General features: G+C 40.3%; 1 protein-coding gene across 3 annotated transcripts in view; it reads right to left on the bottom strand.

The window, feature by feature from the left end:
* Positions 1 to 25,093, bottom strand: part of LOC124176296 (lysophosphatidylcholine acyltransferase) — a 118,771-nt gene that overhangs the window by 67,309 nt on the left and 26,369 nt on the right. The gene's annotated exons all lie outside the window — the stretch shown is intronic.

The following is a 25,093-nucleotide window of genomic DNA, read 5'->3' as shown; positions in this document are numbered from 1 at the left end:
GTTCAAATTCGTATATTGCTTTAACTAATATAGACTATAATGGTGTAACTAATATACGACTTTTAACAATTCTCGAACGTCAAGGTATGTCCGCATAATATGATGAGTTTTAAATTAAGCGGTCATGTTTGCTTTCATTAACATGAGATTCAAAATCCGCGCATATCGCAGTGGTGGGAGGTCCTCAGTTCCGCCCTGACTCAACAGAGGCGCTGCAAAACTCTGTACGGAGCTTAACATTGGCGCCTTATGGTGGCTAGTTCGCTATCTCATCCTCATTGAGAAAGAGTACAAAGCACGATCTTACACACAGTCCTGGAAACTCGGTCAAAATTTCAGTGGTGTGGGTGTCCTCTTATTGAAGCACCGATCGTTTCACCTAGTGACCACGAGTGTCGCTGCGATAGAGGGATTCAGGCTGTGTGAGAGAGACGGAAACAGCTCGGACGGTCAACAACCTGTTTCCATCTCTCTCGCACAGCCTTAATACCTCTATCGCAGCGACACTCATGGTCACTAGGCGAAACGGCCGGTGCTTCAATAAGAGGACACACCCCCACCACCAGAGTTTCCAGACCTGTATGTAAGACGGTGGTACAGAGTTATGTCTTCTCGCGTTTTCTTTTCTACCTGTATATAAGACCCATAGACTTATAAAGATAGACTGAGCGCTTCTATAAGAGACACTGACAATTACATATAAAGGACAGAGGTATACCGGGAGGACTGCTCTCTCTTTTCAATCGGTGTCATGGTGGGAGACAACGGAGCAGTGGAAGTGGAACAGCTATAGATATAGGCGCATAATTTCGCCTCATTCTCCTCTACCGCCTCGATCCCCGCCACAAATATCGACAAAGAGAGAAAGGAGTACTCCCGGCATATTTCTGTCCTTTAAATGTTTGCTTTAAGCGGCTCATAAGAGCGCTCAGTCTCTCTTTATAATTCTATGATAAGACCGTGGACCATGCAAACTATAACAAGGAGCACGAACTGCTATGCCGAGCGTATAGTCAAGTGGGGTCCACGAATTGCCACCCTTAGTTGGCGCTAGTGAGCCATAAAGTCTGCAGTCTTCCTGAGTGCTTGTCACAGTACATAACACGCAATGACGTGTTAACAGCTTCGGGTTGTCGGCGAAGGAGTGAAATGGAGCTGGGAAGGTGCGCCGAGAGCACTTTCGTGCGTTGGTACAATGCACTGAATCTCGCTTGCCCCTGGGCTCATTTGCATTGCGAACGTGAAGTTGACATGACCCATGTAAGTCCGCAACTGCGGTTTTCGTGTCTCACTAGACCAATTAACAGCGACGGTTCTTGGACCGCGTTTCGAATCGTAGTTCATGCTCCTTGTTATAGTCTTTCTAGTAGGGAATTTACCATAGACTGCGCGGTCTGTGCCCCGAACTGAAGCTGTGATAAGAGAAAAAGAGCCTTCTTACTCTAGTCGCTACCTTGGAGGGGGAAACACGTAGCTTATACAAGTATACCTCCCCGCTTGTCTTATTGTTTACCTCATCAAGCAGTTGCCCCCCACTCTTTTGATCATGCAACAAAGATGCCCGGCTCCAGGACTATCTCTGTCCTTTAGCGGTACCGTAACACTGCACAATCTATAGGCTATTGACATACATAAAATTACAGTGGTCACAGCCCGAATGCAGAAGCCGTAGCGCATGCACAATTGGGAAAAGCCAATCTAGCTGTATGGCTACTGCATTCTGCCTATGGCTTGTGGATTTTCATAAAAATTCATAAAGCATATTCCATGGCATAACAAACCAAAAGCATGCGTACTAAACATTTTTCCTACAATTGAAAAAAATAGGATAATCGCAATAGTAAACTCGTGAAGTTCATGTCATTTCTTTATTTCTGCGACAAATGCAAATGCATTTGACTATTTTTATTGAGAATTGTGTACAGAATCGAGTTGTCAAGCCCTTTTATGCGTTTGAGATACGCGAACTTCGATATTTAGAGATATATGTACATCAATGTCACAATCGACCAGGACACCCTCTTAAAGCTGATTTGTTATGAAGTGCGCGACTGCAATCCCCACTCGAGCGTCGTGGTATCACCCACCACGGTACCACTAGCGTGAGACCTGTAATTACATGAGTCAGATATCACCCATTAACAGATGTGACACACGCTACTTTTTGCAATACCTGTGAAGGAAAGTTCAATTTAAGAAACACCGAAGGTGCCACTCATAGCCTGTAAAATTGGACTTAAGTCAGTTACGCTCAATGACTCAGTGCGTGTTAACTCAAATTATTGAGTTATTCGAAAGTGTACATTAGGGGGGTCTGTATGATCAAAGTTTTCGTTGGTTTTGACAGTCAGTGATGACAAGATGCATTCATGTATAATAACCAATACAGTCACGAACTTCTAACTCATTAGGGGGGTCCTTATTTAAGGTGTTGATGATGTTTTTCTGTCACGCACCCCAAATCAACTTCAAATAATTTAAAAACAATTCTCAAATTTTTTCACATTATTGTCTCAACTCTAAGCCGTATCTATAAGAGGGTATATTTCCCCATTTAAAATACACGTGTTTCGGACACATTCTCAACATATATCTTATTGCAAGAGTAATAATGTTCAAAAAAATCTGCAACAGCGAAGTTTTAGTGGGCATTAGTGCTACTATCTGAGAAAAAATGTACGTCATCTTACTAGGTAATTTCGACAAATTGCACTTTCTCTAAATGGAAAAAGTCAGGTTTCGAGGGTGTGCAATTCATCGAGATTGCATGGTATGATGATGTGAATTTTTTCTTACATAGTAGCACTAATGCTCACTAAAACCTCGCAGCTACAGATTTTTTCAGACATTTTCACTCTTACAATAAGATATATGCTGAGAATGTGTCGGAAATATGTGTTTTTCAAGTGTGAAAATCCACCCTCTTATAGGCACGGGTTGAAATTGATATGAAAATCTGGAAAGATTCGCGAGTAGGTTCTGAATTATTTAAAGCTATTGTTTGAAGGGTGCTCCAGACAATAATTGTCAATAACCCAAACAAGGACCACCCTAGTATACGCTGCAGAAAACGTCAGTGCGGAAAATCAAGCATTACAATTGCACGCATATTGTAACGGTCAGCTGTTTGTGACAGACATAAGCGACAACTGCCAGCTACATGGTAAAGATGCGACGAACGCCGACGGGCACCGAGATTAGCCGATGCCACCAATACGGAGTCGAAGGCACGGTCATACCAGAGATGAGTGGGGAGATCTCCAACGCTCGGCTTTTCGTGATACCAGCTGAGTTGGAGCGTCGACGTGACACCAGGCGGCCATGCACCGAAGGTGGCCCACAATCGTGTATATATAGATATACTCGGTTGCTCGAGCAAGTGGTTGCCAATCGCATCCTTGTCCCCGCTCGCACAGATGTTTCCAGGAATGCAAGAATTGGGATTTTTTTTGTTTCAGTTATGAATGTCAGCGAATAAAAGTATCTCCAGATTTGATAAATTTTGGATTCAATGAGCGGACGCTGAACCAAAATAATTAACCATTCCCAGCCCAAATACTTTTTTTTTTTAATGTATATTATTTTTTTATTGATATGAATATATGTGACGCCTGGTGTTCTCGAATATTTGTACACGCAGTCTATGGAAAAATATACGAAGCCAGCTCGATAACATTTATGCAAAATGTGCAATGGGCAAGTGGTTGAGGGAAATTTTTTTTTTCTCGAACTGAATCTTCCAGAGAAGCATCAGTGAATTCCAAGCAAGCTCCATAAACATACCGAGCAGTTATCAGCAGCAGCAGTTATCAGCAGTATTTAACTTAAATACAGGAAAACTTTGGGACTTCCGTTTCCGTTTGAAGGTGAGTGACAGGTGTGCGAAAGAGTGCGAGAGAAAAGGCGAGAATTTAGCAGGATAGCAAAGGTGAGGAGAAAAGGAAATAGGGCAGAGAAGGAGCGGGAAAGACATAGACGGGAGGTCGGGTGAAGGGAATAGGGAGGCAGGGATAGAAGGGAAGGGCGGGTGAAAAAGAAAGAAGGGGGAGAGATTTGAGGTTAGGCAGAAAGAGCTGGCGGAAGGCAACGATTCGGATAAGATAGGAAGAGGCAGTGACACCTAGGGAGTAAGAAGGGGGATAGAGTAGACAGGTAGGCGGCGGATAGATAAGGTAGGAAGCGGTGAAGGAGAGAAAGAGTATGAGTAACGCGGGTGGCCAAAAAGAAGGGGCGAACAGCGAAGAGGAGGAGAAAAAGAAAGGTAGGCCGGGGGCAGTAGCAGCGTTAGGGAGGGATAGGAGGCATAGCCTGGGATCGGCGACGGTACTAGACTTATGGAAGAGAAAGCGGGAGGAGGAAGGGGAAAAAGGGGAGGAGGAGGTAGACGGGTTGCAGGAAAGAGAAAAAGTATTTGGGAAAAGCAGGAAAGTGCACCGGTCGCCGGAGGGTAAGACAGGGGAGGAAGGGAAGGCAGAGGGAGGGGGTATACAAGATATGCTAAGGTTGATTAGGGAAGAGCTAAAGATAGGTCTAGAGGAGGTCAAAGGGCAGGGAAGGGGGATCAGGGAAGAAATGGAAAAGATTAAAGGCGAAATGACTAGAAGGGAAGAGCAGTGGGAAGTAGAGAGGGGGGAGATGAAGGAAATGATAAGGGATCTAGGTAAAAGACTAGAAGAGGTAGAAGAGCGGAGAGGGGGGGAGATGGAAAGGGTAAAGGAGAGGCTGTTAGAATTAGAAAAGAAGAGTGCAGAAGGAGGGGGAGAAAGACAGGTACAGGGGAATGCGGAAGTGGCGCAGGTAGCTATAGATAGATTAAAAGAGATGGAGTGGGCCATAGAGAGGAAAGAAAGGGAAGAAAGAAGGGGAAATATAGTAGTGAGAGGAGCGAGACTTGAGAAGGGAAGAGAAAAGGAAGAGTTGAAAAAGATTTTGCAGCTGATAGGGGTAGAGGTCGAGGTAAAGGATATGTGGGAGGTAGGCGCGAAAAAGGGGGGAGAAAAGGGGATATGGATAGCAAGACTAGGAAATAGGGAGCAAAAGAAGCAGGTAATGGGAAGAAAAAGCCTACTCAAAGGGAGGGAGGAGAGAATAGACGAGGATCTCACCTGGGCAGAGAGAAAAATGAAATGGAAGTTGAGGGAGATAGCAGCTAGTGAGGAGAGAAGGGGAAACAGAGTGAGAATAGGGTATGCAAGGATCTGGATAGAAGGGAAAATGTGGAAGTGGGATGAGATAGGAGAGGTGCTTAGAGATGGTACAGGGAGAGCGAGGGAAGGGGGGCAAAGGGAGGGGAGGGGAAAAGTAGGGGAAAGCGATAGGGAAAGGTCAGCAAGCGAGGAGAGACAAGAGGGAAGTACAGAAGCACAGGGAAGGGTACGTAGTGAAAGGCAGTCGGGGGAATGGGTAGTGGGGGGGGACAGAGGCAGGTGGGGAGGGAGATAAGGAGGAGAGAGAGGGGAGTAGGCGAGACAGTAAGGGAGGGGTGGAAAGTAGCTTTTTGGAATGTGGCGGGGCTCGCGAGAAAGGATGAAGATTTCTGGAGGGGGCTAGGGGAGTGGGATGTAATATTTCTAATGGAGACATGGATAGAAAAGAAGGGGTGGGAAAGGATTAGAAATAAGTTGCCAGTAGGGTATAAATGGGAAGTACAGTATGCGGTACGAAAAAATAGGAAGGGAAGAGCAATAGGCGGAATGCTGTCAGGGGTAAGAAGGGAGATAGTAAGTGGGGAGGGAGGGAGGGAAGAGGTAAAAGAGGGCGTGATAACAAGGAAAATAAGTGTAGGGGGGGAAAAATGGGTAGTAGTAGGAATATACATAAATGGAGACCTAAAAGAGAAGATAGGGGAATTGAAGGAGCGGGCAGAAGAGATAGAGGGAGGGGTAAAAGTGTTAGTGGGGGGTGATTTTAATGCCAGGACAGGGCAGGAGGGGGGAGGATGCTGGGGAGAAGGAGAGGAGGAGAGTAGGAGTAGGAAATCAAAGGACAGGAAAATAAACTCGGAAGGTAGGCAGCTGGTGCAATTTTTAGAGGAGGTAGGATGGGCAATAATGAACGGGAACATAGAGGGGGATGAGGAGGGGGAATTTACGTATGTAGGAGGGGCAGGGGTGACAGTGATAGACTACGCTATAGGAGACATCGAGGTGAGGGATAGGGTCAAAAGGATAGAGATTGGGGATAGGGTTGACTCGGATCATCACCCGGTAATAGTGTGGTTGAGGGGGGCAGTGGCTAGGACAAGGAAGGGAAAAAGAGTAGGGGGAACTAGTAGAGGAGACTGGACGGAGGAGGGTAGGATGAGGTTTAAAACAGAAGTCAAATGGGAGGGGATAGGAGAAGTGGATGTAGGGAAAGAGATAGAGAAAAGAATAAGGGAGTTTAGACGAGCCTTAGATGTAGGAGGGAGGGGGAGGGAAGCGAAAAAGGGATGGTGGGATGAGGAATGTAGGCGAAAAAAAGCGGAAGTTAGGCAGAGTCTAAGGAAATGGAGAAAGGGGGAGGGAGAAGGGGACGCGTATAGAAAGGGAAGAAGGGAATATAATAGGCTATGCGAGGAGAGAAAAAAGAAAGAAAATGAGGGATTCATAAAAGAAGCAGCGGAAGCAAAGACAGAAAGCAAGGTATGGGAGATAGTTAATAGGGAAAGAAAGAAGTGGAAGAGGGTGAATGAAGAAATAGGAGATCAGGAGTGGAGGGAGTATTTCATGGGATTATTAGGCGGGGTAGAAAGCAAGGTAACAGAAGGCGGGGAGTCGGTAAATAGGAAGGGGGACGGGGAAGGGGAGCTGCAGAGGGAAGAGATTAGAAAGGTGATAGGAAAGCTGAGGGATGGAAAGGCACCGGGGGGGGATGGAATAGTTAGCGAGGTATGGAGGTATGGAGGGGAAGAAATGGAGCAGTGGATATGGAAAACATGTAACAGAGTTTGGGTGGGGGAGGGCTGGCCAGAGGATTGGAGGGAGGGATTGATAGCGCCGATAGTTAAGAAGGGGGAGGGGAAAAGGGTAGAAGAGTATAGGGGGGTGACTTTGATGCCAACTCTATACAAGGTGTATGCGATGGCATTAGCGGATAGGTTAGAAAGAGAGGTAGAAGAAAAGGGCTTGATTCCACAAAACCAAACGGGCTTCAGAAAAGGCATGGGCACTATTGACAATATATACGTACTCAATTATTTAATCAATAGGCAGGTGGGAAAGGATAAGGGAAAGATGGTGGCGTTTTTTGTGGACCTGAAAGCTGCTTTTGATTCAGTGAACAGGAAGGTGCTGTGGGAGACTATGGAAAGGAGAGGGGTGAGGGAAGGGCTAAGGGTAAGGATAGAGGAAATTTACAAGGAAACAAAGAGCCGAGTAAGGAGCGGGGGAAAGCTAGGAGAGGCGTTTTGGACAGCGAGGGGGGTAAGGCAGGGATGTCCGCTCAGTCCGCTTGTGTTCAACCTGCTGCTGGCGGACTTAGAAGAGGAAATGGGGAGAGGGAGAAGGGTTGGGGGGGTGGAGTTAGCCGGCGGCAGGGTATGCACTTTAGCCTATGCAGATGACATAGTGTTACTAGCGGAAAGTGAAGAGGAAATGGAGGTAATGATTAGGAAGTTAGAAAGGTATATGGATAGGAAAAGGCTGACGGTAAATGTAGGGAAATCAAAGATTATGAGATTTAGGAAAGGAGGCGGTAGAAGGAAAAACATAGATTGGAGATGGAAAGGGAAAAGGATAGAGGAGGTGAAAGAGTTCAGTTATTTAGGGTATAGAGTGAAGTGCAATGGGGGACAGGAAGCACAGGTGAAAGAGAGAGTACGGAAGGCAGGGGTAGTAATGAGGCAGGTATGGGGAATAGGAAAAAGAAGATTTGGGAGGGATTGGGAAAAAAGGATTTGGTTATTTGACAGGCTAGTATGGACGGTAATAGAGTATGCATCGGAGATATGGGGGTGGAGGGAGTGGAGGGCGGTCGAGGCGGTACAGGATAGATTTTTGAGATGGACATTAGGAGTGGATGGGAGAACACCGGGTTATCTAGTAAGGGAGGAACTGCAGAGGGAGAAACTAAGGATTAGGGCAGGGAGAAGGGCATGGAATTTTGAAAGGAAGCTGGAGCGAGGGGAGGGTAGCGAGTTAGCTAGGAGATGCTGGGAAGAGATAAGGGACAAGGCAGAAGCTGGGAGGCAGGGATCGAGGTGGGAAAGAGAAAGGGAAAGTTTCTTTGCGGAAAGGGGAGTAGAGAGTAGAGAGGTAGTCGCGAGAAGGGAGAGGGGCGAGATGGAGTTTAGGGAAATAGAGGAGAGAGAGAGGGAAGAACAGAGAAAAGAGAGGTGGGAGAAAATAAGGGAATCGAGGTACAACAGATGGTACAGGCTAGTGAAAGGAGAAGGGATACCAGGATATCTGGGAAAGGGATGGGGAGAAAGCAGGTGGATAAGGGTGGCAAGATTTAGATTAGGAAGCGAGATGAAGGAGGCAAGGTACTGGGAAGAAGAGGAAAAGAGAAGGTGTAGGGTGTGCGGGGGGGAGGAGGAAACATGGGAGCACGTATGGGAAAGGTGCGTAGGCTGGGATAGAAGGGAGGAAAGCTGGCAGGAGGTGGTGAGGGAGATGTTAGGTGAGGAGGGGGTGGGAGAAGTCTGGATGAGAGAATTGGAAAGGATCAGGGATGTACAAGAGAATGAAAGAGTGAGAGATGAATGGGAAATGGAAGTCGATTAGGATAAGGACGAATTAGGGAATAGAATAAGGTAAAATAGGATAAGGTTAAGTAAAGATAAGGATAAAAAGTAAGAAAAGGATAAGAGGGAAAGTAAGGGAATGGCAAGGCAATGGCACAGGACACAGGCAATTAGAAACTAAGTAAATTAAGTAAGGATAAGGTAGGAAGTAAGAATTAGGGTAAGAATAGGTTAAGAAAACATGTAAAAAAAAATATTGTAAAGGAAGAGGAAAAGGGAAGTCCTTGTAACCCCAAGGGGAACAATAAAGATTACTACTACTACTACTACAGGAAAACTTTGCGCAAAAACCTGTGATTGAAAATTCATCCTCATGTGGTATCCACTCAGCCACACCACAGCTACGTCCGTGATCGCGCGTTTGCTCGGTATGTTTATGGAGCTTGCTTGGAATTCGCTGATGGTTCTCTGGAAGATTCAGTTCGAGAAAAAAAAATTTCCCTCAACCACTTGCCCATTGCACATTTTGCATAAATGTTATCGAGCTGGCTTCGTATATTTTTCCATAGACTGCGTGTACAAATATTCGAGAACACCAGGCGTCACATATTTTCGTATCAATAAAAAAATAATATGTATTAAAAAAAAAAAAAAAGTATTTGGGCTGGGAATGGTTAATTATTTTGGTTCAGCGTCCGCTCATTGAATCCAAAATTTATCAAATCTGGAGATACTTTTATTCGCTGACATTCATAACTGAAACAAAAAAATGCCAATTCTTGCATTCCTGGAAACATCTGTGCGAGCGGGGACAAGGATGCGATTGGCAACCACTTTCTCGAGCAAACCGAGTGTATCTATACATATATACACGATTGTGGGCCACCTTCGGTGCATGGCCGCCTGGTGTCGGGTCGGAAATGGGCCACTTTCGGTGCGTGGCCGCCTAGGTGTCACGTCGACGCTCCAACTTAGCTGGTATCACGAAAAGCCGAGCGTTGGAGATTTCCCTACTCATCTCTGGTCATACATACATCACATATATATCTCACTTTGCGGCCGCCAGGTCGGCGTTGTGTTCGAGGGATGGATAATCAACGCGTGCGCAATGCAGCGCCAACGTAATAATAATATTATTATTGGCCCTTTTTCATCCCTACCATCCCTACCCCACGTACATCCCTAGATAGCAGCGCCGCGACATGGCTATTTCAAACACTAAAAACCACGGACAGCAAGAGAACCACGCCGCTCTGTAGAAAATTGGCTTCGTAATTCGTTGCCAGACCTGCATGTAAGACCGTGGTCGAAGGACACTGCAGGACGCAGGCAAGCTCGTGGAATAGAACACGAATACCGCGCAGAAACGACAAACACCGAAAACAGTCGAGGCTAGTCGATGCCACTAAGCGGAGTTGTAGGACACCGACAGGACGCAGCAGCTCCCGAGATACGGGTACGGAATCGCTAGTCTGATCGCGACGGCGCAATGCAATGGAAGAGCCGCAGGCGGTATAAATAGTGATGCGCCAGAAGCACCAGTCAGCAGATCTCAGGCAGAGCGCCGAGCTATGTCATCCGACGAGACTACGTTTGTCTATAAATCGTTTCCGAACTAGGAGTCAATTTTGCAATATGAATTTTTAATCATAGCGCTTAGATTCATCGTAGAGTCAAATTAACAGCCAAGTTCACGGCGATATCACGGGATTTTAAATGATAGATGAGAAAAGGTTAGCATGGACAGTTCAGAAAAATTTTAAACACTTATAAATCGTAGGAGCAGAACCGACGAATTCTGTAGTATTTTATTTTAATTTAATTTACCTTGATTTTGCATGATTTTCTTAGTATCATTTTGCCTGGAGCACAATTCTTCGATTAATTGAATCGTTATTGTAAGAAACTTCAATGTATTTGCTTCTTTAGTTCGTTATCATTGCAGGCAAATCGATATCGGATAGAGTTAACAGACAGCGTGAACTCATCTGTGATCGTTCGGCGACACTGGAAAAGTTGTTTCCGGGAACTATGATTGGTGAAACGCAGCCTGACCGGGCCATGGCTACAGCCCTGGTCCGTAATTTATCTGTCGATTTGGTTATTTTAGGAAATATTAGCTTTGGCTTCTATGCCCAAGTCTATCGAGGGAGGCGGCTCTGGATTTCGCGAGTCCATAGTTAAAAGGAAGCACTGGCTTTTACCCGTCTCTTCGATTAGGTAGCAATAATTTGAAACCCTTGTCTCTAAGAGGAAAGTATCGGCTGAATTGCCCTTGTCTATCTATAGGAGCAACGGTGGAAGATTCTTGTCTACGTCCAAGGCAGCTCCGGTCGTTCCCAAGTCTATGACGGTCTCTAGAGAGATCAGAGTGTCTTCGGGTTGGCGAGACTGGTCCAACTTTTAGCCCACTAGAGGAAGTCCTATTTATTTTATTTATCCTTCTCTAATTACAACTCAACTAGGCAAAGACACTTACGATAACGTGGTGTTCTCACATGCCCAGGTTTCGAAAACAGCCGCATACGTTTCAATGTACTGACGTTGCTTTTCTGTTCAGTTTGGAAATGAGGCACATCACGCATGCTTCATAGGCTTCCAAAACTGAACTTTCCAAGCAGGTATTGCAAAAACTATTTTTTTCCTGGCTCTTCGCCACGTGTGATTGACACGAAAGTGAAGGCGCGGGAAATTCTCAGATTCTATTTTTGATAGGCAATGAAGCTCTATCCCAAAAATCGGTGAAGATGGGTTTATTTCAATGATAAATGCTAACTTCCTTAGGCTTTAAAGTTGTGAAGTAATGCACTTTGGTGAGAAATTTGAAATCAGATGGACTCGTAAGACAATAAGTTTGAAAGAGGAGAGGTTTTTGTGATTTCCAATTTGAAAACTAATATAGTTTTTTGAACTCGAAGGGACAAAAATTGTAGTAAAAGCGACATAATTCGAAGAAAGTCAAAGAAAAATTTACTAGTGGTTGACTTGGCGACTCAGTGGCAACCCTGGAATGCAATAAACACACAGAAAAAGAGTATAGAGAAATATGCAAAGGTGTGGATTTTTCCTGTGTATATTAAAAATCAAACCATTTCAGAATTATTCAAATTGGTTTCGATTGCAGAGACGCTCAAGCGAGCGGTAAAGCACTTATAATACATGCCACATCATTTTATTCACTCGTATAATAAAAACGCAATAGTTGTTTCATTCATTTTTATATTTTTAACATTTAATTGAACCTGCAGGAGAAGGAGATTAATTTCGATTTTTTTAATTCAATGACATTTTTGTCCGATTTTGACAAAGTTACGTATTTTTAAATTGTTGGAGATGCTGATTACAACTCTTGCGTTGGGTGTTTTAAAAACGAAATGGCAGATCAATTTTCGAAAATTTGATCCCATGTACAGAGAAATTTGTGTACCGTGAATTATAGGATTACTGATTTTGAATTTTATGTCACAAATTGGCGGAATAAGTTTCTGATATTTCATCCAATCTGAACGAAATTTGTGTCGTCAGATTTTTACAATCGTTGATTACGAATTTTATATCTGATTTTGCTAAAAAAAAAAAATGGCGGGCACAAAACATTTTGCAACAATGGTGGACAACTTTTCAGAATATCACATCCGTGATTTGACTTTAAATTTGTGTAGAGGTGTTTTTGGAGTCGGTGATTACGAATCGTACGTTAAAATATTTAAAAAATAAAATGTAGGAAATTTTGTTGATAGTCGCATCAGTTGTATACAAAGATTTTTACCAAAATTGGAGATCGTCTGCGCGGTCAAAATGCTAATTATTTTAACACTAGAACTACCAGACCAGTCAAAAGGACTGGTTTGCCAATTTCATTTTTAAACTCCTACTGCATGGGGTTAAATCTACTGCATTTATTGGGTTAGTGATTACAAATCTTGTGTTGAATTTTTCAACGATAAAACAGCGGAAGGCCTGACTCGTTCCGATGTTTCCTGACGCCCTACAAGCTGTTATAGACGCGGATAGATTCGAATGCTATCTTACCCTATTTTTCGTTAGTCGCCGTTTATTTTACATTATTTTAGATTCTTTGATATTTGTGCTGCGTTGCACAGTTATTCGCCATGATTTTTGTTAGGGATCAATTTGAAACAATTTTATCTAAAATGAATGATTTCTTCTTATCGTACTAAAAAGATACGTGAAATAGAAAGGAAATACATTATAGATCATTAAACGGTACTTGGCAAATAAAAGCCAGACTTATTTTAACTGATTTTGGCTTCAACAAATTATAATTTGAGAGTGCTTCACCCCTCGCACTCGAGTTAAATCAGGTGTTTGCTTTACAAATTTCTAGAGTACTAACCTCCAAAATTTAATTCAATATATTTCCTAAATGAATCAGAACTATCGGACTGCGTCAAAAACGAAATCGATTCTTCAGCAATATCGAAATGGTCAGATCTCTTGGTATCACAACTGACAGGTGGTGATATTCAACAGGGACAGGACTTGAAGCTCCGAGAGCTTATAGCTAATTCTAGTTAATTTTTCAATAAATTAGGTCGGCAATACTACGGTTGTCGAGTAAATGGCAGTGGGCCAAGGAACTCCGTCCTGTCTCGATTGTGACAGTATACAAGTGCCGAGCCTTCCGGAAACCCCGATACACGCTGGCCGAACATTTATGTTAATCATCTGCTCATGGACTTATAGTATGCAGTAGCTGATCGGCTAACGGCCAGGCGATCGCGACCTTCCTTGGAATCTTCAGACAGGTAAAGACGTCTTTCAAACTGAAGTGAACTTCATCTCTTGTTTATTTCTTATAACCTTTCTTGTTTACCTTGGAATGTAACGATTTCAGATGCGAATACATCTATACGGCACGCGTATTGTAATGAACTGGGTTACTAGCAAACTTTTAATATTTTTTATTATGCTGTCACCAAAATGAAGACTAATTAGCTCTCACATGTTTCTCATAACCTAGGTGAATGTTGTATATCGAAACTTACGCCAGGTTACAAAACACTAAAGTAAACATCGGCGGGTCACGTCTAGATTTAGAGATATTCGTGATGGATTACCGTTTCATCAAATGAATAAAGATGATATTATTATAAATAAAGTTCATTTTTCTTTGAACCATGTTAATAATCTCGGGCTGTGTGGGCATACACATGTGTTTAGCGGTATGTACGTTATATGGATGAAGATACGGAGCTGTTTATGATAATGTCTATTGAGGGATGATCTTTGATAGAAGAGTTAAAATTTCCAACTCGCAATCATAAAGGTTATCACAAAAACTAATTATTCATCAAGCACAAAAAATAAATGTTCATTGAAATGTTTGATTGATTGATAAAGTATAGCAATCGAGGGTAAAATATGATTCCATTACAGAAGACAAACATTTAAATGCAAAAGAGAGGCAAGGTAAGATTGTTTCTTTCGAACCTCCATTTTACTTTGCCAAGATTCACGTCTTGGTTTCTATTATTCACTCGAAAATTTTGACTGTTTTTTATAATCACGTTGATTTTCTGATTATTAAAAGTTACTTGACTCTTCGGTCAGTACCATATATTCAACTCTCTGATTTTTATTCAACTGCTCTTTGATTTTTACTTAACCGTATTACTGACTCCGACTCTACTTAACCGATTCTACACTGACCCTTTATTCGTTTGTAAGAATGAGACTTGCTAACACTTCCATTTACTATCTCCAATTAGCTCTCGAAAATGTTCTGGTATCAAGGCCAATAGGCAAACTTTGCCCTTAAAATGATTATTTCAAAATCTACCCATTTGTTCTTTGGATTTTACCCTTGAGTCAAAGCTAGTGGGAAAGTAGACCTCCGGCTGATTACAAGAGGACATTAAAATGTCATTCTTTGTATATATTTTAGAGAAGGGATAATTTACGTTACGGTATATTACAACAGAAACGTCTGATTATGAGGCAGAGTTGTTTCCTGGAAAGGTACTGCTGCAAGTTTGCACTTGATGACACATGTTTGAATATACCATAAAAGATTTGCGTACGTTTTTGTTGGACTCTCAACAGGATGAGAATAATATAAATTGAAAAAGGTTGTAAATATACAGCTGTGACCATTGGCATGCAACAATTTATAGAAATCGGGATCAGTCTGTATAGTTCTACTGATATTCGTAAACTATAAGTTGGAAAGAAATATTCTGTACTGATATGGGTCTGAAACAAGCCAGCTACCTTATTCGAAAACGAAATATATTTTATCTGTGGGAATTCAAGGCCCTTAGCCTGCTAGCTTCTGAAAGAACGCGCTGGTAATGCAAGACATGCGTGTGATCATTTCTAGTATATATTCGTATGCTATTTCACTTATTATCTAAGTATGGATTGTATACGGGAAACGGTATGAATATGACATAAATTTGAAATGAAATTTAGATTTAATCGGATATCAATCCTGAGTCATTAAAAAGAATAGAAATCACTTAATTGAAAAGAAAATATTGTATATGTATACTAAGGCCTTGAGTGCCAAGGACACAGTAGGTACAAGAATATTTTATTTACTTAATTAATTTGAAAATAAACTATACACATATTTCTGGATGTAAGATAAACGTAGCACGATTTCTTTTATTTGTGCCTCCATTAGTTAAAACATGTGCCGTCCTTAAGTTTAAGATTCATTCGTTCATCCATTCCATATGTAGATTCTTTAAACAGGTGTATAATGTTAAAATTATAAATGCTAATTGTCTTTTCATTGGTAAACTTGCTTCTCGGATTTCACTCTATTTATCTTGTTTTTTTCTTTTTAAATAGTCTCTCTTTAATTTCGGTATTTTTGTTGAAGTTTTTACTTTTCGTGTTTTAAATGTTTGTCTTGATGGTAACTTAACTTTTAGTTACCTATTAGTGACGATCTTCCGTAGATGACCTTAACCGAAATGTTTGTCCGAATGCTAAATTACTCTTTTTTGCATTATCGAAGATCGATCACTGGGAGACTAGAACTTTCGCACGTTGTACTTCGCAAAGATTTGTTGGCACAGAGACCAGCTTCTCATGAAGATCGGTAAAACTGGTGAAGAAATACATCACGTATCTAACTCCACGAGTCAAATTCTCATCAGTCCTTGTGTTGATTATTTAACGGGTATATTCGAATCGTTACACAGGATATTTATCAACCAGTCGTTGGACCAGCCTTCACGAACCCATAATTCTTCTAGTTATCCATAAGCCGCTGACATTAAACTATGGAAAATGTTGAGTTAAAGGTCCCATATCTGAAGAGATCACCTGCCGTAAATGTATCACTGATTACAATCTGATTGATATGCTCGGGGGCTGGAAGGTTTCTGCTTCTCTTCCTTTTATTAACCAACATTATCGTATTGTTACCCAAAAGGACTAGACAGTGGCCACAAAGGAGGAGGATTCATTCTTCGCCAACTTTTTCTACAATCGATAAGTTCTACAAGTTCGATCCTACATGTGGTTATTCTACCGATTTTTTTCTGCATGTGGCGGTCGTAAATGAGCAAGTTGGGTTGGTTTCTATATGTGGCGGTCTGATAAGAATAATTCAGATTTGTTCCAATACGGACTCATTTCTATAGAACGAGATTTACCTACACAATATGTTCTACAGAGGTATACATAAACCTTCGTTGTGATTCTGCGAGAGGCCATGCTTGTTATTCTGTGCAAATAAGACCGTTGAAACGAACCCAACCTGCTGATGTCAGATCGCTGCATGTTAAAACAAATTTCGGATGAACGGACGTGTAGAAATGCCTCGTGTAGAGATCTTGTATAAATTGACCGACCCTGCTGATGTAGAATCGCCGCGTGCAAAAACGAACTTGTATAACTCCCGCTTGTGGAATACATGTGATGTAGAACCACCGCATGTAGGATTGAATTTCGAGATTTTTTACTTTTAGACACGATTTGGGTAGATCCGATGCCTTCTCGTTTTGAACATTAAATTTCGGATAAGTTATTTAGTGTGTTTACTCTTCACGCTATACAAATTTTTAATAACAAGAATGGTGTGAAAAAAGGCGAAAGATTAATCAGAATATCGTGTGTCAGTTTGACATTTATGGAGGTATCTCTCCACATGGTAATTCACTGGTCCTAAGGACTGTGAGAAAAGACGGTTAGGAGTTGTCGGGTATAAACGGCAGTACGGATCTCCGTATACTCGTTTATTGTTATAAGATTTGACCCACCTATTCTCTATGGTTCGGTGGTTCCCTGGTGGGGGGAAACACCTACGGAGAAGGTTTAGTAAAAGGGTCGGTATCAAGCCACGTGGTCACGGCCAGCGCCAACACAAGTACGTAATAGTCGCGCATGTGTTGGCGCTAGCAGTGACAGAGTGGCTTGGAACTGGCCCTTTCACGAGACCTTCCCTATGTCTTTCTTCAGGCTATACTGCTACAGCAACAGTTTTGACTTTTTACTAGTCACCCTATTCATCTGCATTAACCATTCTATCTCAAAGTTACGCAGGTCTTCACACTGAGAGAATCTTTCCTTAACTTGACTGTATTATTATTTTGTCCTTTCGTGACATATAGAATTTATTGAGCACGATCGAGTTGAGAATGATTTCGGATTATTCATGTTTTATCGAGGATAAAATCCATTATGAGGGGGTGAAATTAGATCTGATTAGAGGATTGAGCATCAATAAAGACTGTAGTTCAATTTCAAACAATTGGTCAGTTTCTTTTTTTCAATTATTTTATCACTTCAATTTTCAATACCATGTTTATCATGGCACATCTGAACACTGCGCTGGCAATGTCATATTACAGTTTTAATTTTAATTGATAATTTCAATAGACAGTAGACTATCGTTTATGAATAAAATGAGCTCTAATTCATTAAAATTACTCGAACGATACGATTTTTTCGATGTAGCAATGATATGACATTGATATCTCTTCAAAGTTGTGAATATGTGTGCTATTGTCGGTGAAATGTATGGCTTTCCAATTATACATATATCAAGGGAGTATTATATTAACCACCGTTACATCATTTTTGTATCTTTACAGTGCTTTGACTGGACCATGCGCTTGATACATTTTGAATGAGATAATTGATGTTCGGTTTATGTAAACATTTTGAGCACACAGTAGAAAGTTCAAGGTTGAACTGATTTTTATGAGCTAGGCGATGTCGTTATTGCTGCAATAATGTGAAAAAACGTAAGGTCATATTGTATACACATTTACAATGCGTAATCTCAAAATATACATATACGTTGAGTTCGAGATTGCACGTTTTTTATTTGTCGCTCTCTTACCCACGGCTTAACTCGATCCTCGTACTTTCTTCCCTTCGCGCGACATATATTTTTCTTTTCTTCTCTTCGTTACAAATTCTCGAGTAGCACTGTGGGTTCTAATTGCTCGTGCAAAAGAAGACATGTACATGTACACGTACGAATGAGTGCCTATTGCAATCAGCACCTGCATGAATTACCATGCTTGTTATTCACGGCAGAGGTAGAAAATAATAACTGACGAACCTGTACTGGAAGCGTAATGGGCAGTCTTAAAGTTGTCTGTACCGTAATTATGTCAAGGCAGGATTATACTCGAGGCAGTATCTAGCACTAACAAGTGAATCTCACCAAACGCCAGACCCCAATTTCCTTAAAAAAATTTCTTCGTCTTTCTATCACCTCCGTCAAGCTGGCTATGTCAATGTAGAATAACAAGTGAATACAAATTGGAGAATGAGTCGCTAATTAAACGCTTTTCAATTACGTAAAGAAAATTTTTTCGCTCCAGCCGTTTCTGAAAAAAAAAAAAACGCGGCAGACCCAGCTTACTATTAAGCTTGGATCATCACATAGTGAAGATAGTGCAAATGAAGCTGAATTCGAAAAATTCCAAACGAGATATTTAATCGCTGATTAATTGCTACCGATTATCATCAGTTTCGTCCTCCTAAAACGGTCCTCACCCCCCTGATATTGTACCCACCAAGCCAATTATTACACAAAACTTTTTGTATGTACCCAAATTTGTTAAGGCAGTATTCTACTTTACAACTTTGAAAAAAACACTATTTTTGTGAATTGTTTCTGAGAATACTATTGAACATATGGATATAGGGTTTGAAATGCTTAATAAATACACTCTTGAAGTACATAAAAAAAATTTTTTTTTACATTTTTTTTACATGTAAAGTATGGTCAAAGCCAACACCTCAAAAAGTAGGTAACGTTGCCGTGGTCGTAAAATCTTGCCGATGGATGGTCTGAAACAAAAAAAAAACAGATAGTTTCATGTTCAGTATGACTTTAGGAACCGATCTAACTAGAATATTTTATGTATGTGCAAAATCAAGAAAATGGCGACTAAAATACGAAAGAAAAAAAAATTGCGTTTTTTTTGTGTCTTTTTTTGCAATAAAAATATAGTTAGAATTAAAATTTTAAGTTGATTCTAGTTAGATCGGTTCCTGGAGTCATACTGAACATAAAACTCAGATTTTTTTGTTTCAGACCATCCGTCGGCAAGATTTTACGACCACGGCAACGTTACCTACTTTTTGAGGTGTTGGCTTTGACCATACTTTACGTGTATAAAACATGTATACAATAAATGAAAAAAAATTTTTTTATGTACTTCAAGAGTGTATTTATTAAGCATTTCAAACCCTACATCCATATCTTCAACAGTATTCTCAAAAACAATTCACAAAAATAGCGTTTTTTTCAAAGTTGTAAAGTAGAATACTGCCTTAATATATCGATGCGTGAATTATTCGCTAAGTAATCACTGCTAACAGACGTTAATTCCGTTTTCCCTGAACATCCCTCGCTCATCATCTAAATCTCCTTCACTTCGCATCACTAGCACCACTAAGCTCTATTTCTACCCCGAATCCACCGACGGATGTCTTTAGTGATCCAAGGGGTGGGTACGGTGCGGACAACCCGGGTTGTGAAAGGTGCTACAAGATTGAGAGCACCACGTATGGCTCCGCTCAAGAATCGGTATTTTTCACTGACGTCACTGTACTGGAAGAAACGTTCCCAGTTAAGCTCTAGTAACGTACCACTCGGTCTTTCCTGATCTATAGGATCCAATGCGCGCGATTGTACAATTCTGAGACGTAAAGGAGGAGCAACGTAGGAACAAGTCATGAACACTAGGTCATGTCCAGACAAATGTGGCCCTCCATTTTCCCCCCAGCTTTGAACTGCCAATCTCGTAATCGCTAAATGTCCTGCCAGGTATCCATCCCACGCGTGTGAAGGATAGCTCCAAGGTCTACATCACTGAGGATTACTCCGTCGGCGGCGCAAAGAACCTGCCTTGCCCTGGGGGAGTTGCTAAGTAGGTCAGTATTGAAATCTTCCATCACCACGATATTAGTATACCGTTGTAACGCCGTGTAAAGCGCAGTCTCAAGTTCACTCAAGTGCAAGGCCTGGCCTGCGTATAGTGCGGACGGTAAACTACAGCCACCAACAACTTGGCACAGCATACCTTTCACACTACCACAAGTATGAACTCTGGCTTGGCCTTGGTTGCGTCATCAAGGTTGCAAAAAATAGAGGTTCCGATAGGATGAACATAAAGGGGCTCACGAACAATTCCCAATCAACTGTGTCGGAACCTTGAGAGTTTTACGAATATTTTTCGATGAAAGAATAACTTAAAAAAATGGGATGTGGAAATTTTTCATGCCCAACTTTCGTGAAAAAATCTAATTTGCCCCTTTACGAACATGCAATCTACTGTTGTTCGTGTAAAGTACATCGTTGTGAAGCTGTACGCGCCTCGATATACAAGATCCATGACTGTGAATATTATATCAAATAGATCCTAAATAAATAATTTGTCAGAATCATCACCCAACAGGTCAATAGTTATCACTTTGAATATTTTTCCGTCATTGCAATTATTTATTTTATCCGTTCCTTCATAGTTTCGTATCTGTGATACCTACCCAAAGTCACCAAGAACCTACTACGTCAAGTACCTTCCCATAGCCTAATTTCCCATTCCAATGTGTGTTCCCGTCGTCATACTTTCAACTCTTTTCCCACTGCCTTATTTTGATTGACCTAATTGAGTCAGTTTTTTGTTTTAAGCTTTCCTCAATTCTAAATCCCTTGCAATTTTCCCATCTTTATCGGTAGCTGAGAAATCCTCAATAAGGTCAAACGCATATCGTGTGCTGTTATACATATCTAAAATCAGTCTCACCTTATAATATCAACGGATCTAATCAATCCATAGCCATATCAATCGACTGTATCACATTCCATAATTCATTTCCAATGTTTAGAATTATGGAATAGTATCGTCAATAGCGAAATTCCTCTACAAAAAACTACCTGCAATTCAATGAGTTGAAGTGTAAGCGTTTAAAAAAATACCAAAGTCGGCTAATCGTCTTTAGAGACACATTTGAAGTTAAAAAATAGAAAATTGGGTATGGGGAATATATTAAACAAAGCAAATAAAAAAATACAATCAAACACACTGACGTCCAAATTTTCTTCTCGTGGATGTATAATTCTATTACATGAGTAATGATAATCGATAGATGACTAATATGGACAAACTACACACTGAATTTAGTAATGTATAATTTGATTGCCTTGAATATTAATAATTCATTCATTTTTTTTTATTTTTCGTGACAAACAACATTTAATTAATGTGAAGAATTCAATTTGAGTTACCAATCTGACAGTTTTCTTCCATTACATAGTAGTGGAATGAAGGAGAAAAATTCAGAAGAAAATCGGAATGTAGTGTAAGTTGAGGTTGACTGATAAGGCTGGTCAAGCAACCCCAAAAGATTAATTCCAACGCTAACACACACCACTTGAGCTGACATTTCCGTCTCTTAACTATTTCGATTCTATGTCCTGATTACAACACATCTTTGATGTAAATGAATCACGTATAGTTGGTACTTTAGTTGTTGAATTATAAGAACGAATGCGTTGTTCACAGTGATATACGTCTAGGTATATGTTTTTGGTTCAACATTTGAAACGCTGTTTGACAAAAAAAAGCGTTCCACGTGGTGACAAACAAATGAGGAAGTGATGCAATCGCTATCACAAGAAGGTCCCGATGGTGTGAGAAATAATTCTGAATCCTATCAGTGACGTGGGTATCAAATATCGTTGAAAGGGATGTGATCGAGTTCAACAGTTACGTTCTTTGATTGATAGACGAATCAATATTACTATTATTTCGTGGAGGAAAAAGGATCATGATTGGGATGATTTCAAACAGTTATATGTCCTAAAGTTAATCAAACAAATATAGCTCATACTAATAATGAGATATACGCATTTCAAATGAAACCATTTCACATATTTCCCAACTATCCCAACTGAATTAATCGTTTGATTCTTCCAATTTTGAGGACGCTTTTTAGTTCACCCAACACAAGTTTTCTGTCAAATGCCTCAAATGTGTTTTGTTTTTCAATACTAAGGACTTGACAAAACTTTTTTACAAATAAGGTGTACACACTAATAAAAATCGGAGAATCATCAAATGAGAATTTATACATTTTAAACATACCAAAGACAATTCAAAACATTTCGCAATCTTCATCTAGTTTAAACTCTGCTTATGGTTTCGATAGCTAAATAAAAATCCGGACTCAGGAAGATTTGGTTATTCAAATGACCGAGCTACCGAACACCTGTCCCGTATTTCCTACCCTAAGTAAGAATTTGTGATGGGTGCAGAAGAAGCAGGAAAAAAGTGTGACAGGTATGAAGACTAATCAATTGATAGATCTAGAAAGCAATTTGTAGTTTCCTGAACGGCAAATCAGGGATATGCTACAATATTTTAGAAAAATTGCTCGTTGAGGAGACCAGGGCAAAATGATCCCCCTAAGAGAAACATGACTAAAAAATCTGACTTGTTTGCCTTAAGAATCTAAACATAGAAGCCATGAACTGTACAATTCTTAGGATACATTGCTGAATTTTTTCAAATTTAATGAGTAACTGCGATTGTTACAAATTTTGAAAAAGTGCACCAGCGACCACTGATTATTTTTCCTCAACATAATTTCAATACAGAAAACTATGTGCATGTAGGTTTAAAAGTTCAATATTCAGTACCTAACTATTTTTTCAACCGACTCATTTTATTTCTTTTAAAAGTACTTATTTTTTACAGTTAGTTTTTAGTTTCATAAAAGTTGTTAGGTGGTTTTATTTCTTAGATCTCTTGCCGACTTTTTGAGTGAAACACGTCTTGCGTATGTATTCAATGGTACTCTAATTACTACAAACTTTTCGGACAATATGTCTAAATCTTTTATTTTTCATTTTTTCAACGCACGAAGCAAAATGATCACTACAATAGTGGTGATTATTTTGTCTTAGGCCATAAATGATCATTTTGTCCCAAACGCATATCCTAAACTGAATGCAATTTTTCGGCGCAAGGTAGTCGCGAATGAAAAAGTGTTTCCACCGAATTGAAGCTATTGGTGTACCACAATCTTCAGATTATGTCGACATTTTGTTTATAAATAGGATACGACCAATGTTTACAGAGATCAATATAAGGCACTTACCTTATAATTTTTTAAGCACAGCACGTAATACTTAAGTTCGCGTTCTCCTGCTGACGTGCACTGTTTTTCAAAACTACTGCGCAGATTAATCACGTAATATTGACTTCCTTAGCAACGCCAATCCGCCCAAAACTTAACATGATCATTTTGTATCACGGAATCATTTTGTCCTGGTCTCCCCTACTGTTCCTCTTCAGTATGCTAAAGATATTCTCTTAGGTAGAGGGATACGTGTGTAGTGACCTGGTACGACACGCGACCCACATCTCTCCATACCTGCATGGTATGTACAGCACGTATACATATATATATATATATGCTAAAAAGAAACCAGATACTACGAGGTAAAGTACCACCATTACTGATCCCCAGTAGCAGGTGCGAGAGAAATTTCTTTCGTTTCGACTAGTAGCTGCGTTAAACTATACTTATATTTGTAGTATATCTATTTGAAGCCAGATTACTTTCGTTAACTTGTATTCCTTATTCGACACACTACACACTACGCGTAACGTTATAGAAGAGCACACTATACGTAAACATGTGCAAAGTAGAGGCTATATTCGATCTTCGTTACTGGGCACGCGTGTTTCGGTATTGATACCGACTCTTTTAATTGTATCCACTAGTATACAAGCAATGTGCTACAGTTTCTTGGCAATAGCATGCATTTCTTTTTTACTGTAATTTAGAAAGATAAATAACTCTCAAATACCACACTATAAAAAAGTTTTACTTTTACCGCATTTGGGCAGCGTAAGCCGACACTTTCGGTTCGCATGTATCTCGGGATCTGATGGACCATTTTGGGAATTTTTTCTTTTAATCGATACACCAGACATTGATGAAAACTAGCAGTTAGATAAGAAATTTGTGAATTTTCTGATACTAAATATACTAATGGTTCTCTATATATGTATACCGTTGAAGCGATGATCCTTTGCGGAATTGACTGGGTTTGCGTAACCCAATGTGGTATTCGAAGGATAATCTACTAGGTTTAGATGAAGATACGTCAAGTGGACAGCCTGTGAGAACACGGAAAACGGTCAACTGAAGTCAATTGAGCTGCATTTGCATAAAACAACATTTTAGCAAAGTGTGAGAATTTTGTATGAGAAAACACCATCGCCCGTCTATAAAGTTGTTAATCGCCGCAGGCTTTTTTTGTTCAGTTTTGCGGATCGTCAAGTCTGACCGAAATGAAAAGCGTTTGTATTCTTTCAATCGAAATTATTAGCCTCAGACGTTGCGCATCCTAAAACCCTCGTTTCATGGGACATTATTATTTACATGAGTTTTTACAGGACTGTATACCAGACTGGGCCAGAAAAAACGAAGAATTTTTTTTTTAATGGTACTGTAAAAACATGGTTCATGACGACAAATAAAAATTATCCTGAAAGTTTGAGCCCTTAATATTAATATTAAGGGGTGTATCGTTACGGCTATTGATTTTTTAACAGAAAAAATAAATTAATGTTTAAGGCACGATTACAAGGAAACGGCACGATTTACGTCGATTTAGTAAGAGAGCTTTTTTGTAGGAAATTTTATTTCCTTGAAAAATATGGATTGATGCAATTTTTCAGATTGATAATTGACGGATTTTGGGTAAAGAAATGCGGTAACTGTTAAAAAATTAATAGCTGTAACGATACACCCCTTAATATTAATATTAAGGGCTCAAACTTTCAGGATAATTTTTATTTGTCGTCATGAACAATGTTTTTACAGTACCATTAAAAAAAAAATTCTTTGTTTTTTTTTGGCCCAGTCTACTGTACACCCTCAACATATCGCCTTTTATAATAGGTTGAATTAGCG

This window comes from Neodiprion fabricii, chromosome 2 (genome assembly GCF_021155785.1).
Source record: "Neodiprion fabricii isolate iyNeoFabr1 chromosome 2, iyNeoFabr1.1, whole genome shotgun sequence".
NCBI classification, from domain to species: domain Eukaryota; kingdom Metazoa; phylum Arthropoda; class Insecta; order Hymenoptera; family Diprionidae; genus Neodiprion; species Neodiprion fabricii.
The sequence above is the reverse complement of the archived record's forward strand: the minus strand, read 5'-3'. Positions and strand labels throughout refer to the sequence as shown.